At 38.4% G+C, this 12527-nt stretch overlaps 1 long non-coding RNA gene across 3 annotated transcripts in view; it reads right to left on the reverse strand.

Moving 5' to 3' along the window:
* LOC141421679 (uncharacterized) overlaps positions 1 to 12527 on the reverse strand; it is a 204304-nt gene that overhangs the window by 144400 nt on the left and 47377 nt on the right. For 2 of the 3 annotated variants that reach the window (XR_012446350.1, XR_012446352.1), the window contains exons 2-3: positions 5439 to 5593; positions 905 to 1023 (exon numbers count right to left, since the gene is read on the reverse strand). This is a non-coding gene — a long non-coding RNA (uncharacterized lncRNA). The remainder of the gene's footprint in view (positions 1 to 904; positions 1024 to 5438; positions 5594 to 12527) is intronic. The other variant, XR_012446351.1, reaches the window with a different exon arrangement.

A 12527-nucleotide genomic window follows, 5' to 3' on the forward strand; every position in this document is an offset into this window, starting at 1 on the left:
TTTTTAAGGAACACAGAAAGTAGCAACTTTTAGAAAAGAGATTATCACCTTGAAACTTCTAAACACCAGGAATAAAGAGAAAATTTTTTTGGGAACAGAAGTCAAATTTTCTTCATAAAGGAAGCTTCTCCAAGGCACAAGGATACTACCAAAACATATCTATATTAGCTACCAAACTAATTTATATTAAACTAAATACTGGTCACATAAGATTCCAATACTCCTCAAATCCATTAACACATCATATCAGATCACATAAACAGATCAGAAACCAAAGAGTTAAGAATAAAAAGGTGGTTTTAAAATAATTTATTGTCAAATTGCACTTGTACAGGAAAGAGACAGATGGGACAAGAAAGTTTCTAGTGATAGTCACAGAGGTAATTTTACAGGATCATAAAGACTTTGGTCACCTGTACCTAAAAGATGAATACTTTGACTTAATAATTTCCAGTCTTTGTTAAACATTACTAATCACATTATCAGTTGCCCATAAAAGTAAGTAGAGTTAATACAAAACATTTTCCTACAAATGAGTGTTTTCAGTCATGCTCATTATTTTTCCACAGCATGCAAAGAAGTCTCTAAATGTTTAAATGAAGGAGACTCAGCGGTTATCTTCATTTGTCACTCCCAGGCTGAGGTAGAAAATAGGAGGATTCTAAGGAAACTAATTGTCAGTGGAATTTGAAATTGAACTTATTAACCTGGAACTTATTTCCAAGCATTTCATTATCTGTGACCAATGAACTGCTAAAAATAAGGGCCATTTCTTCTTTAAATGACTTAACTAGAAATCTAGTGCTCCCCAAGTGACTTTTCAAGTGAGTGCATGAGATGTGCAAAGTGTACTTTCCAAACTCCTTGGACATCTCCAAGTATAATTTTATATTGTTATTCCCACCTGGGGTGCCAAGTAGCTTCCATCTGCTCACTGATGTGCATGCTAACTGTACTGCAGCTTCTTTAAAATGTACATCACAAGTAGAGCATCCATTAGGTGACTCCATGGGCTCCAGTTGTCTATAAAATAAACACAGACATAATTAAACAGCAAAATGCAGAAAGGCATGCATGTTGGTGAGGTAGTATGGGCCCCAGGTGAAAAGTGAAAGATGAGAAGCCAAGTTTTGTGCTATTTTAACAAAATAGGTCAAAAAGATGTTACCATGGTCTCTCTCTCTCTCTCTCTCTCTCTCTCTCTCTCTCTCTCTCATTCATTTATGATAAAGATCACACTTGGATGTGGTTTACATAGGGTTACATTTAATTCAACCTTACCCTGCTCTTCCAATGAAATCCAGAGTGGCACAAGTGTCAATAAAATTAAATGCTGGAAATAACAAAGATATTGTTTTGTATTATGTTTTTCTCATAATACCCTAAAAATTAATTATTTGAAGAGGTAAGGAATCAGCAAATCTAAGAAAATTATTTAACTTCTTCAAGACTCAGAAATCTCAACACACACATTCTGCATTTAGCATATTTATTATTTGTACTTTCTTAAAGGAAACATATCTTAAAATATTTCTATTTCTAGCCCCTACATCTGTTGCCTGGAACTTAGGAGGGTCTTAGTAGATACTTGTTTTTAGAGTTGCAGGGAAATCAATCAAAATAAATAATTGGTAAGTAGAAGGAACATAGCTGATCAGCTATTTTCTCTCTCACTTTTTTTTACACAATTAGTTATGCATGTGTGAACACAAGCCCTGGGAAAATAAACCATTTCCAAGAATGGAAATGCAAAAGACTTTGCCTTAGAAAAGACTAGGAAGTTCCGGAAAGTCTTGATCATTAACATAGGAAATATTTATTTTGTTTCTGAATGAGTATAATTTTTATAATGAAAGTTAAAGGTGTAAAGAAAATCCAAAAACCTGAAACAGGACAGAATAGAAATAGATTATCCAGTGAGGAATAGTACTTATATCAGTGCTTGCATTTGCATAGGCATCTATCCTTCTATCTTTCTATCCATCTATTCTTCTTTCACACTGTAAGTTTCTTGAGGGCAGGGATTTACTCATCTTCATGTCCAGAGATGATATAGTATTTAACAACCAATAGAGGAGAGACTTTGATCCATCAGATCCAATACTGGTTGTAAAACATCAACGTGGTCATAATTGTGTATTAATTAAATATTAGCCCTATTCTATCCCTAGAGCCTAGCACAGAGCCTAGAAAAATACTAGATGTACAATATTATGTTTGACAAATGCAAGAAAGAAATGAGTGGGTACATAAGTAACACAGGAAGACCATACCACCAAAGCCTGACTCTGCCAAGATTATTGACTCTCTTATCTAAGTTCTGGAATAGGACAAGGATAGCCTCTTTCACTACTTTTATTCAGCCTAGCACTGGAGGTCCTAGTGAGAATAAGACAAGAGAATCAAATAAAGGGTATCCAAATATGAAAGAAGAAAGTCTGATTATTTAAAGATAGCATGATCTTATACACAGAAAACCCCAAAGATTTTGTCCTATTATTATACTTAAAAGACCTATTGGACTCAATGCACAATGCAAGAGAGAAACCAAAGATAATATAGAAGTCACTATGACCTACAGTCTCCTAGAACTGTCACCAATGGACTTAGTTAGCCCAACGCTTTGTGGCAGTCATGACAACTCTAAGTATTATTGGGAACATGATCTCAGGAGTAAATACAACGAGGATGTCAAAGCTCCCTGGTTAGATGTCTCAGTGTACAAGCACAGCTAAATATAGTGCCTTTCATATAGAACTGATGGATTTATAAAAGGCCTCTAAATAGTCGTTTTATGTTGAAATAGGATTCTATAGAATTTATATCTTTATAAAGTTATATCTTCCCATCCTATAATTTTGGGTAAACATTTTTTTAGATTTTTTATAAGGATCTAGAAGAATATAAAAACTACCATCAAGATTTATGGAAGATACTCTTTCCTATTAAATACATTTTTAAAACATCTCTTGACCCTTGTTTTTGCTCATTTATCATCAACAAAAGTATCAAATATTTATGGACAGTTGTCATTTGAAAACTCTTAAGAGATGTGTGCAACCTTGGTGAATCAGTAAACCCAGGAATCTTTATTCCCTTTAAAAATGGTAATGTTGTCAAAGACTGACAAATTCTTTTTTCTCATTCCCTAGATATAACTAAGTGGCCAAAATGAAGCCGATCATTATCAAAGGACTTTTGAATTGTGAGCAGAGTGACCCAAGATCCAAGAAGTAGGAGTTGACAGATCCCAAGGCTGTGCCTGAGGGAGATTCTGAAATACTTCCTTCTGTAGAAGCCTCCAGGACCTGGCTATTTTTCCTAAGCTAGCTTGGATCTTCAACTCTCCCTTCAAGCTTTGAAGCTCCTACATACATTTTCAACAAATCTAATTTTAGATGAAGTTAACAACATGAGTTTCTGTTATTTGTGATGAAGTGTAGGTATTTGGAATTACAAACAAGTGTATGGAACTCTCTTTACCCTCTGTGAGTAGATGAACTATTTGAAGAGGGAAGAAACTGAGTGCAGGCAAAAGGCAGAAAATGAGCAAAACTGGAATGGAAACAATCTGAGAGAGCTTGGGAATCAAAATGCTTGGAATAAAGAATCCTCTTTCACCTTCCCCTCCCCTTGACCTTGCTCAATTAATTAATTGATGCATAGCCTAGAATGCTGGATGTCTACACAGGTTGGATACCGAAGGCATAAAAGGAGAAAATGAGGCTACTACGTTCAGAGAAGGTGGAGAGATATATTTCATTCACAAAAAACTTAGAAACAAGACAAGACAGGACAAAGTGTGGTATTAGACTTGTCCATGCAAATGCTAAGCCCAGCAGCACTTCAAAGGTGAAAGAATGGCTAGTGGCAGGATCCAGCATGAGAGAGAAGCTGAAGTATCAGCTCATTGAAAAAACTCTCTAATAATAATCACTTCACCTGTTTGTTTCTTGGCATTCTTTAGAACAAAAATTTCATCTTCTGATTTAAATTTTTTAAAACTTGCTGCTCTTGGTATTATGGATATCTGTGGTCTGAGTGAGATTTGAGAAAACATTGGCCAAGTTTCCCATCCAAAAGAAACACAAAAAATCTGATAATCGAATTTGCATTTGGCTTTATTCTTCAATGAGAGAATATTTTAATTTTGATCTTCAAAGTAATAATTTCTGTGAAAGTGAATTTCAAAAGTAGCTCTTTCATAGAAGTTACGATATACTAGTGCTAAGTAATTTGCATATATAATAACTTGTGGGGTCTTTCCTGGATGGGGGAACAGTGGAACCTTCATCTGCAGACTCTGCAAATTTCTAGGTACAAATAAACCCATCCTGGGGGATATCAGGATACCAGAGTGATATCATTGAGGGCGGATTTGGAGAGACGCATAGTCTTGCATGGCTTCTCCAGCTCAACAGCTGTCCTGACACTTCACGAATGTCATAAAAGATTCAATCTGGATCACGGAGTCAAGATGAACAGATTAGATCCAAATAGGAATCTAGAGGTCAGCTTGCCCAACCTGTACATTTTAAAATGTGATACACATATCGAGGTCCAATGTAGGTTATTGACAGATTCTTGGTCCCACTAGCATGTAAAGGCTGGCCATAGGTTCTCTACAGGCAAGAGGCAGACTTCTAAGCTGATTGGTCAGGGTGCTGTTCTTAATGCAGTCCAGTCCTGATAGTGATCTTTTTTCTTCATTTAGGGAGATGTGCAAATTTCAAGTTATATTTATACAACTTTACTGGTTACCAGTCCAGGCTATCTCTAAAGGCTGCTTCGATCATCTTATTTTTACTTTCATTTTTGTTTCTTACACAATATACAAATAAACAATCAAACTGAGATGAGCCTGCCTGTCCACTTATTCCACCTACGTGACTGCCTACAGAATGGCCCAGAGTTCCAAAATAGCTTCTTCTCATTTATCACTTTCCTGCATTTGCACCACTCATTCCTCTTGATCTGAAATGATTCTTCTGATTTCCTAAGTCTTACAGCATAAAAATTTCCTGGGAGAATAATTAGTTTGCCAAGAATATTAGACAGAGTCTATTGACAGCTTAGAGAAAGTTATAGAACTCAAATGTGTTGAGATATGCAAGTTCTTAATCAAAAGAGAAATTAAGAAAGCCCATAAACCAATTTGTACATTTAACTCTTTTGCCTATGTTTGGCCTTAATAACATTAAACTCTTTTATACACCAAGATTTTAGTTGTGAAGCCTACTAAAATAAAATTGTTAAATAACTCTCATGGACACTACGAAGTTACATTTTTTTCTTTTTCTTAACTCACTGTTTAAAGAAGTAAATTATAAATTTTTAAATCAGTAAATTGTGTTATTTTGACCTCATATTATTTTTTTATTGTTGTTTTTTAGTATGGCCAACAAAGCTCTTTTTTAGGAGACAGAAGTCCTTCTTACCAGTGTAGAATTGTGCTGGTTTTAGAACTGCTTCTGGATAACAGTGGTGGGTCATAAAATTCGTTTTGCTTTTGAAACATTAGAGTGAAGTGGCTGGGCGTCAGCGCTGTGAAAGGCAATCCACTAGGCTGACTTCTTAGTCCAGAGATTGCTTTCTTTGGAAGAAACATAAAGAGGATATTTACCTTACCTGTGAAATATTTATTTAGAATAAATAGTAAACATAACTTTGCATCCTTGAACTGATGAAAAATTATGCATTTACTTTGAAAATATCAAACTAGCAATCTCAATATAAAAGACACACAAAAAGTATCAGATTGACTTCACGGAGACAAGAATTACAGAATGTGTCAGCTAAATCCTTTCCTACTCCATCACCCCTCTGGCTTTCAGATATAATCCTCATCTGCCCCCCTTCCCACACCCCTCACCTGCTTTTCAGGGCTGCTACAAAGCTGCTTCGACCCACGTTATCACCTCTTTCCTTGACATCACTCAGATTCTTATTTTAGGGGAAAGATTTCATACTCCTAAGGGAGCTTCCTGCTTTAAAGAATCCAAACTCAGAGCTAGGGCAGTCTCTGAAACACCTCCCCCCATCCATAGTAAAGTCTAGACAAGCCACTGTGCCATCCATTCTGTGACCCAGGACTTTGTCCATTTTGACAGGTTATTAGCTGATTTCATAATGACTTCCTTTGCTCAAGAGAGTTCTGAAAAATAAATAATAAATAAATAGTGGCAAGGTCATACTTGAAAATAAATTTTAACTATATTAAGAATTTAGGTAGTTCCATAATCTCAGGATACTTCAAATGAATATCTGCACCTATCCTTGCCTGACCTCAGGGAGTTAAGGGCCGTAAGCAGATTAAAGTAGAGACAGGCACGGAGAGATTAGACATGCTCTGAAAAAGAAACAGGGCCATGCTTTCAGGCGTGGATTAATTTAATTTTATGGGAAGGAGAAGGGGATTGTTTAAGGGCTTATATCCAGGAGGGCAACTCAGACACTGATGAAGTTTGATTTTTTTTGTTTTTCTTTTTGACAGATATGTAGAGATGAGCAGAAAAATGACCTGTTATCTCCTCTGGGAAGGAAAGGCGACAGGGATTTATTTTAATGATTTAAATCCTACTTCTGTAAACCACTCTGCACAGACTGTACTTTTTTAGCTCATTTCTACAAAGCTGATAATGCATGTGATTCCAGCTCAGAATCACAATAATTTCTTAGCCACAAGGGAATGTTTAACCAGTAAGTGTTTATTTAGGGCACTATTAAGGAAAAATATTCTAAGCAGCCCAATTTTACAATTTATACATGGAATGAGAGATTGTTCGATTCAATATTGAAATAGTGACTAATTCGAATGAGGATTGGTTGCATATAAAACAAGTTCCTGCTCCACTGGGTAGCTGGGAAGAAGGTGAGGGTGGAGGCTTCCAGGCTCCCAGACACCTCACCCAAACCACTCTGAAATCTCCTTCATGGAGATTCATGGTGGGAAGAGCACTAGGTAGGGGACTAGCCAGGTTAAATCTTCTCTTAACCAGGCTGAGATGTTTATCACCAGAACCTATGTCATTTGGCCCTTAACAGTGGGGTTATATTCTGAGAAATGTGTGGTTGAGCCATTCAGTTGTACAAACATCATAGAGTGTACTTATCAAACCACACAGTTTAGTTCAATCACTTCACATGGCCAACGCAGCCAAGAGATGTGAATGCAAGGTATCTGAGAATGCTCATCCACCATGACGTAAGTTTGGGGGATTTTGTATTTTGTTTTGGGTTTTTTTTTTTTTTTTTTTGGCAGTACTGGGGGTTTAGCTCAGTAACTCATGCTTACTAGGCAGGTACTAAGTAGCTCCCTGTAATGCTAGCTACTGGGAGGTGGAGATCTGGAAAATCCTGGTTCAAGGTCAGCTTAGGCAAAAAGTTCAAAAGACCCCATCTTAATGAATGGCTGCGTGTGGAGGTATGTGCCTGTCATCCCAGCTACAAAGGGAAGCACAAATAGGAGGATTGTCTTATAGTAAACTTTTTTTAATAAGTTGAAGGAGTACATTCTAAAATAATATAAAGTATTGCACAGGAAATACATAAACTAGCAATATGGTATTTATTATCATCACGATGTATTGTGTACTGTACATAATTGTATGCTCTATACATACTTTCATAAGACTGGCAGTGGAGTAGGTTTGTTTTCACAAGCATTACTACTATCATGTGAGTTGTGAGTTGCACTATGATGTTGAAAGGGCAACAATGTCTGTTGATGCAGCTTGGCGGTAAGAATGGTTCAACTCCACTGTAACCCTACAGGACCACCAGGATGTATTCAGTTAGTAGTTGCCCTGAAGTCCTTATGCAGACATTATCTCTTTCCTGTGGTAAAAGGGAAAGAAAGAGAAAGGCCAGGGAAACCAGTATAATGAAAGAGCTTTGACATGCATGCATATTGAAGAGAAGTGGTGTTACAAAAGCTTGAAAGGTCTTTGAAGATGCTTCCCGATCTGTGAGGGAATTTAGCATCTTTAAACAAGGTCCTAAACACACATCAAAGGATGGTTAGGAAACTCTCATCTCTCTTCAAAGCTAAGTTAGTGATGCTTATTACAACTCAGAGAAGTAGTACAAAGAGAAAAAAATTAATGACAAATAAGAATTTACTAATTCAGCTGCAGGGCCATGTCTAACGCTATCGTTTCAATGATAACGTCTTCCTGCAATGCCTTCAGTCAGTAACATCTACCAGATGCTTCCCTAATGCTAAGTCATACTTCTGAGGGGAGCCGAAGAACAGCTTGGGAAGACACCACACAGCCAAGCATCTCTCAGCACTGGGGCTTTATGAGCAACCCAGGCGAGAGGGCAGCTCCAACTCTGTGGTCTCTCATAAATCACTTTACCACTTGGCCTGGAGCTTTGCCTGCTCCAAGGAAAGGTAATAAGTCTGTCCTCAAGGACGACTTGATGAGTAGGTCGAGTACACACATAGCTGTTCTACCTCAGGGAATGCTCAGCCAGGTTCTTATGCCATCAGCTTTCATTGTTTGTCTTAATAGCTTTGCTGAAATACAGTTGACCTGCTGTATCCAGTTAATCACAATCATATGCAGACTGAAAAATATGCAGAACAAAAAGTTGCATCTTACTGAACATGTACAGGCTGTTTCTCTTGTTAGTCTCGAAACAATGTAATCTAACAATTATTTGAATAGCATTTACAAGTTACTGAATATTATAAGGAATCTAGAGATAATTTAAGTATGAGCAGATTTGCAGGTTATGCAAATACTAGGCTATTTTATTTTTTATGGTTTTATTAGCATATAATAGATGTACAGAGGGATACACTGCAATATTTACATATGTGCTTACAATATATCTTAATTAGATTTACCCCCTCCATCTCTCTCCCTCTTCTCCCCTCCCCCACCATCTTAGAACAATTTCAACAGGTTTCATTCATCTGTTTTTATATATGGATACAAAACATATGTACACCTTCATTCCCCTTTCCTTGTGCCCACCCCCTTCAAAAAGTACCCACTCCAGGAAAAAACTTTTTTTTTCCCTCCTGTCCTTCATTTTTTAAAATTAAGTGTATATTGATAGCCCAAGGGGGTTTCACCTAGGTACTTCCAGTCTGTATATATCATGATTTTATCAAGTTAACACCTCCTCTCCAGTACTTACTCATTCTCTATCACCACGCTCCCCTAATATTTAACAGTTTACTGTACAGTGCTATTATATTCATATATAGATGGGTTTTTTCAATATTTTTCATTCTCTAATCTTTTCTTACTTATTAAGCCATTTAATAACGGAATTGAGTATCTAAAGATTTTGGTATTAGTGCTAGGCCCTGGAACTAATCTTCCTCAGATAGCTAGGGACTGCTATGTAATTTGTATACAATAAACACCAGATGCTTCAAGTGTACACTTTTATATCTTTTGACATCAGTGTACAACTTAGTGACAACCACTCTCTGTCTCATATGAATTACTCTAATAGGTTGCCTGTTTTTAAAAGCTACATAATAGTCTTGCATTCTTTGTTGGTTTCATCCAGGTTCAGGATTGGCACTTTCCCTTACACTTTCTCACTCCCTTTCTAGTATTGTTGTGGCAATATAGTCAGAGGAGAAACCAAGCAACACTCAGAGGAGTGGAGAACTCAGATTTTAATTTTACGCTAGCGGGCCCAGACGTGTACCTGTGTCTGAGCCCTGAACAAAGGATTCACAGGTTATTTAAAAGGCAGTGCAGGGCATCAGGTTACAAGGAATGTGCTCTCCCATAAATTAGGGGCTACTAGTGGATTAGAGACCTAAGGTTTAGATAAGAACAGCAAGGGAGTCCTGCTTTGGAAAGTGTATTTACAAGTGGAGACAAAGGAATGCAGAAATGAGTGCTTATCTCTGCATGGTGCCCTTCACCTGGATCCTGAACTTTTGCATGGCTCTAATGGGCAATTCCTCATGTTTTACAGCTCTGTCTGAGGTTACAGCTTTTAATTGACAGTTTACCATGTTTTACAACCCTGTTTCAAGGCTATCTTCCTCTTCATTCCCCCCTTTTGATGCTTTTTCCACTTTTGGATAAGCATCAGCACTAGACTTTAGAAATTTCATAGGATTCTTGTTGTCCCAAAGACCTACATTGTGTTACCAGGAGCTGTAACTTTATCACCTCCATTTGTGAGCTGATGAAGTTAGTTATGGCGTTAAGAAGGCACATGCCAAACACAAGTGACAATAGAAGCATAAGGAGAGGCCAGATAATGGAGTCAGCCGTATCTAGGACTATTTCCATCTGATTTACATAGAACAACACTCTGTGTTTAAGAAAAGTCAAAGCCCTCCTTTTTGGGCAGTGAGTAAATCCAACCCTCTCTGGTTTTGGAGGACCACTGATGTTAGAGAGTTTAGCTGGTCCTGCATGGTCACTATAGACCTAGCCACTTGTTTTATGTCATTTGTTAGATCCACAGGTAATTGATTATAGTAGGCGACTGACGAGGCAGTCCCTCCTATGCCTGTTCCTTTCCCAGTCATTATATCCAGTCCGATTAATAAAGGTATGAACTGGACAGCTCTCTTCGACCACACATGAGCCGTTAAAGGTGTGGGGGGGTCTGATTGTTAGGCACTATGTTTATCTAGGGTGAGGAATGCTAATGTGCAAATGCCCTTCCAGTCAGCTGACAAGTACTGATAAGCAAGGGTCCCTCAGACAAGGAAGAATCCCAGGCTGGTGCACCATAGCCTGTCAACTGTACATCTAATGGCGGTAGCTGTACAGTGGAGATTCCAAGTTAAGGTTTTCTGTCCTAGAAGGAAGCCTTAACGGGGGTCATGGTGGTGGCAGATCAATGTCTTTTACTGGCCTAGGTCCACCTAGGTAATCACCTCTGGGTGGCCTCTCTAGATCTGCGACTCTCCCCTTAGTAAACTGATATGGGGGTGGAGTGGAAGGGTAGAGTGACACAAGGAGGTTTATTTCTTCCCCTTTTTCATGACTTTAAGGGGTTCCTGTCTTTCTGCCAGCAAACCATCTGCCCTACAGTGCCTTTGTTTTTAAAACTCAGTTAGACCTATCAGCTTTCTTTATAGTAAATCATCCCTCTCCTGGTGCATTCAGAGATTGATATGCTGCACACGAATGACAGATACTGATAAAAGGTGAAGGCATACCTCAGTTTTCCCTGGAAGGAAAGCAGCCTTACGCAGGCCAAGCAGTCATCTCAGCCTCCCAATTGGACAACCTCAAAATGTAGCAGAGTCAGAAGGCAATAACACATCAGAGACCTCATGCCTGAGACTGGGGTCTGGGCTACAGATGACACCAAACAGCAATAAGGCTTCCTACTTTGAGAAGATAACAGAAGGCCAGCAGTAATCTCTGGCCTACGTTCCAACCTTGGGGAGAAGTGACAGCCAGTCCTAGTGCAAACAGATTGCACAATGCTAATCAGCAGGATACGGTATGGGTGACAGAAAAAAGGATACATTTGTGTTCTGGTGAATGAATCCTCAGGCTTCTGCCATGCATTGACCATCCAGGTTCCGGGATGTGGCTGGGGCAGGGCTGGAGATCTCTCCAGTGATGGAATGCTGTTGTGACGTTCTCTGGAACCTTAATCTGGGTTAGTTGAGTCATGGACAGCCTGTCAGACATTGGGTTCTGCAGGGGCGGCTGTCCTTTTATCCAGGAGTGATGAGTCCCAGGAGTGACACCTGTAACTTCAACAGCCGTAAGAGCTGCTAACATTACTAGTTGGGGACCCTTCCAACTGGGTTGGAGTAGTTTCTTTTTAATCTTTTCTGTATCATATTTCTTTTTTTTTTTCAAACTGAATAGAATTACCTTGGCAACAATATACTGTCAGTGTATATGTCCAAGAAAACTCGTTATTTTTTTTTAAAAAGTTAAAAACACCATCTTTAAGTATTAAAGGACATGTTTAGAGCCAGTAAAAATAGTTATTTTGTCTCTATTTTAGTAGAAGACCCTGTCTAAAGATGTGAGTTTGTGTCTGGAAAAGCTTTAATGTCAGATAGCCACAAATGCATAAGGACCATTTCTTTAATTCTCTTGGCCTTGGTTATCTTTGAGAGGTCTGGCACTAATGACTCCATTGGAAATTTGATGGCATTCCCCACTTTGTCTCCAAATTGTTAGTCTCTGAACAGTCTCTTCTGAAGATCTGTCTTCCATCCAAGTACTAACCAGGCCTGACCCTGCTTAGCTTCCAAGATCAGACGAGATCCGGCGCATTCAGGGTAGTATGGCTGCAGACTAAAGATCTTTCTTGATTGGCTGTTTTTTCCTGGATTCTGTTTGGTTTCAGTCCCACGTTGGGAGGGAATAACGAGCAGATCAGGTGGGTGTCAGTGCCAACTAGACCCTTTTGGCCAAATTTAAGCAACAAAGAGGCTTAGAAGGAATGGCTCTTAGGCAGTGGACTTTTAGGTTAGGACAAAACAAAATCTAACAAAAGCAGATGTCTAAATAGTTAGCTTGGTTGACACATAAGCACTTACTAGAGTCATTTTTATGGACTTG

The sequence above is a fragment of the Castor canadensis genome, chromosome 3, assembly GCF_047511655.1.
Source record: "Castor canadensis chromosome 3, mCasCan1.hap1v2, whole genome shotgun sequence".
Lineage (NCBI taxonomy): Eukaryota > Metazoa > Chordata > Mammalia > Rodentia > Castoridae > Castor > Castor canadensis.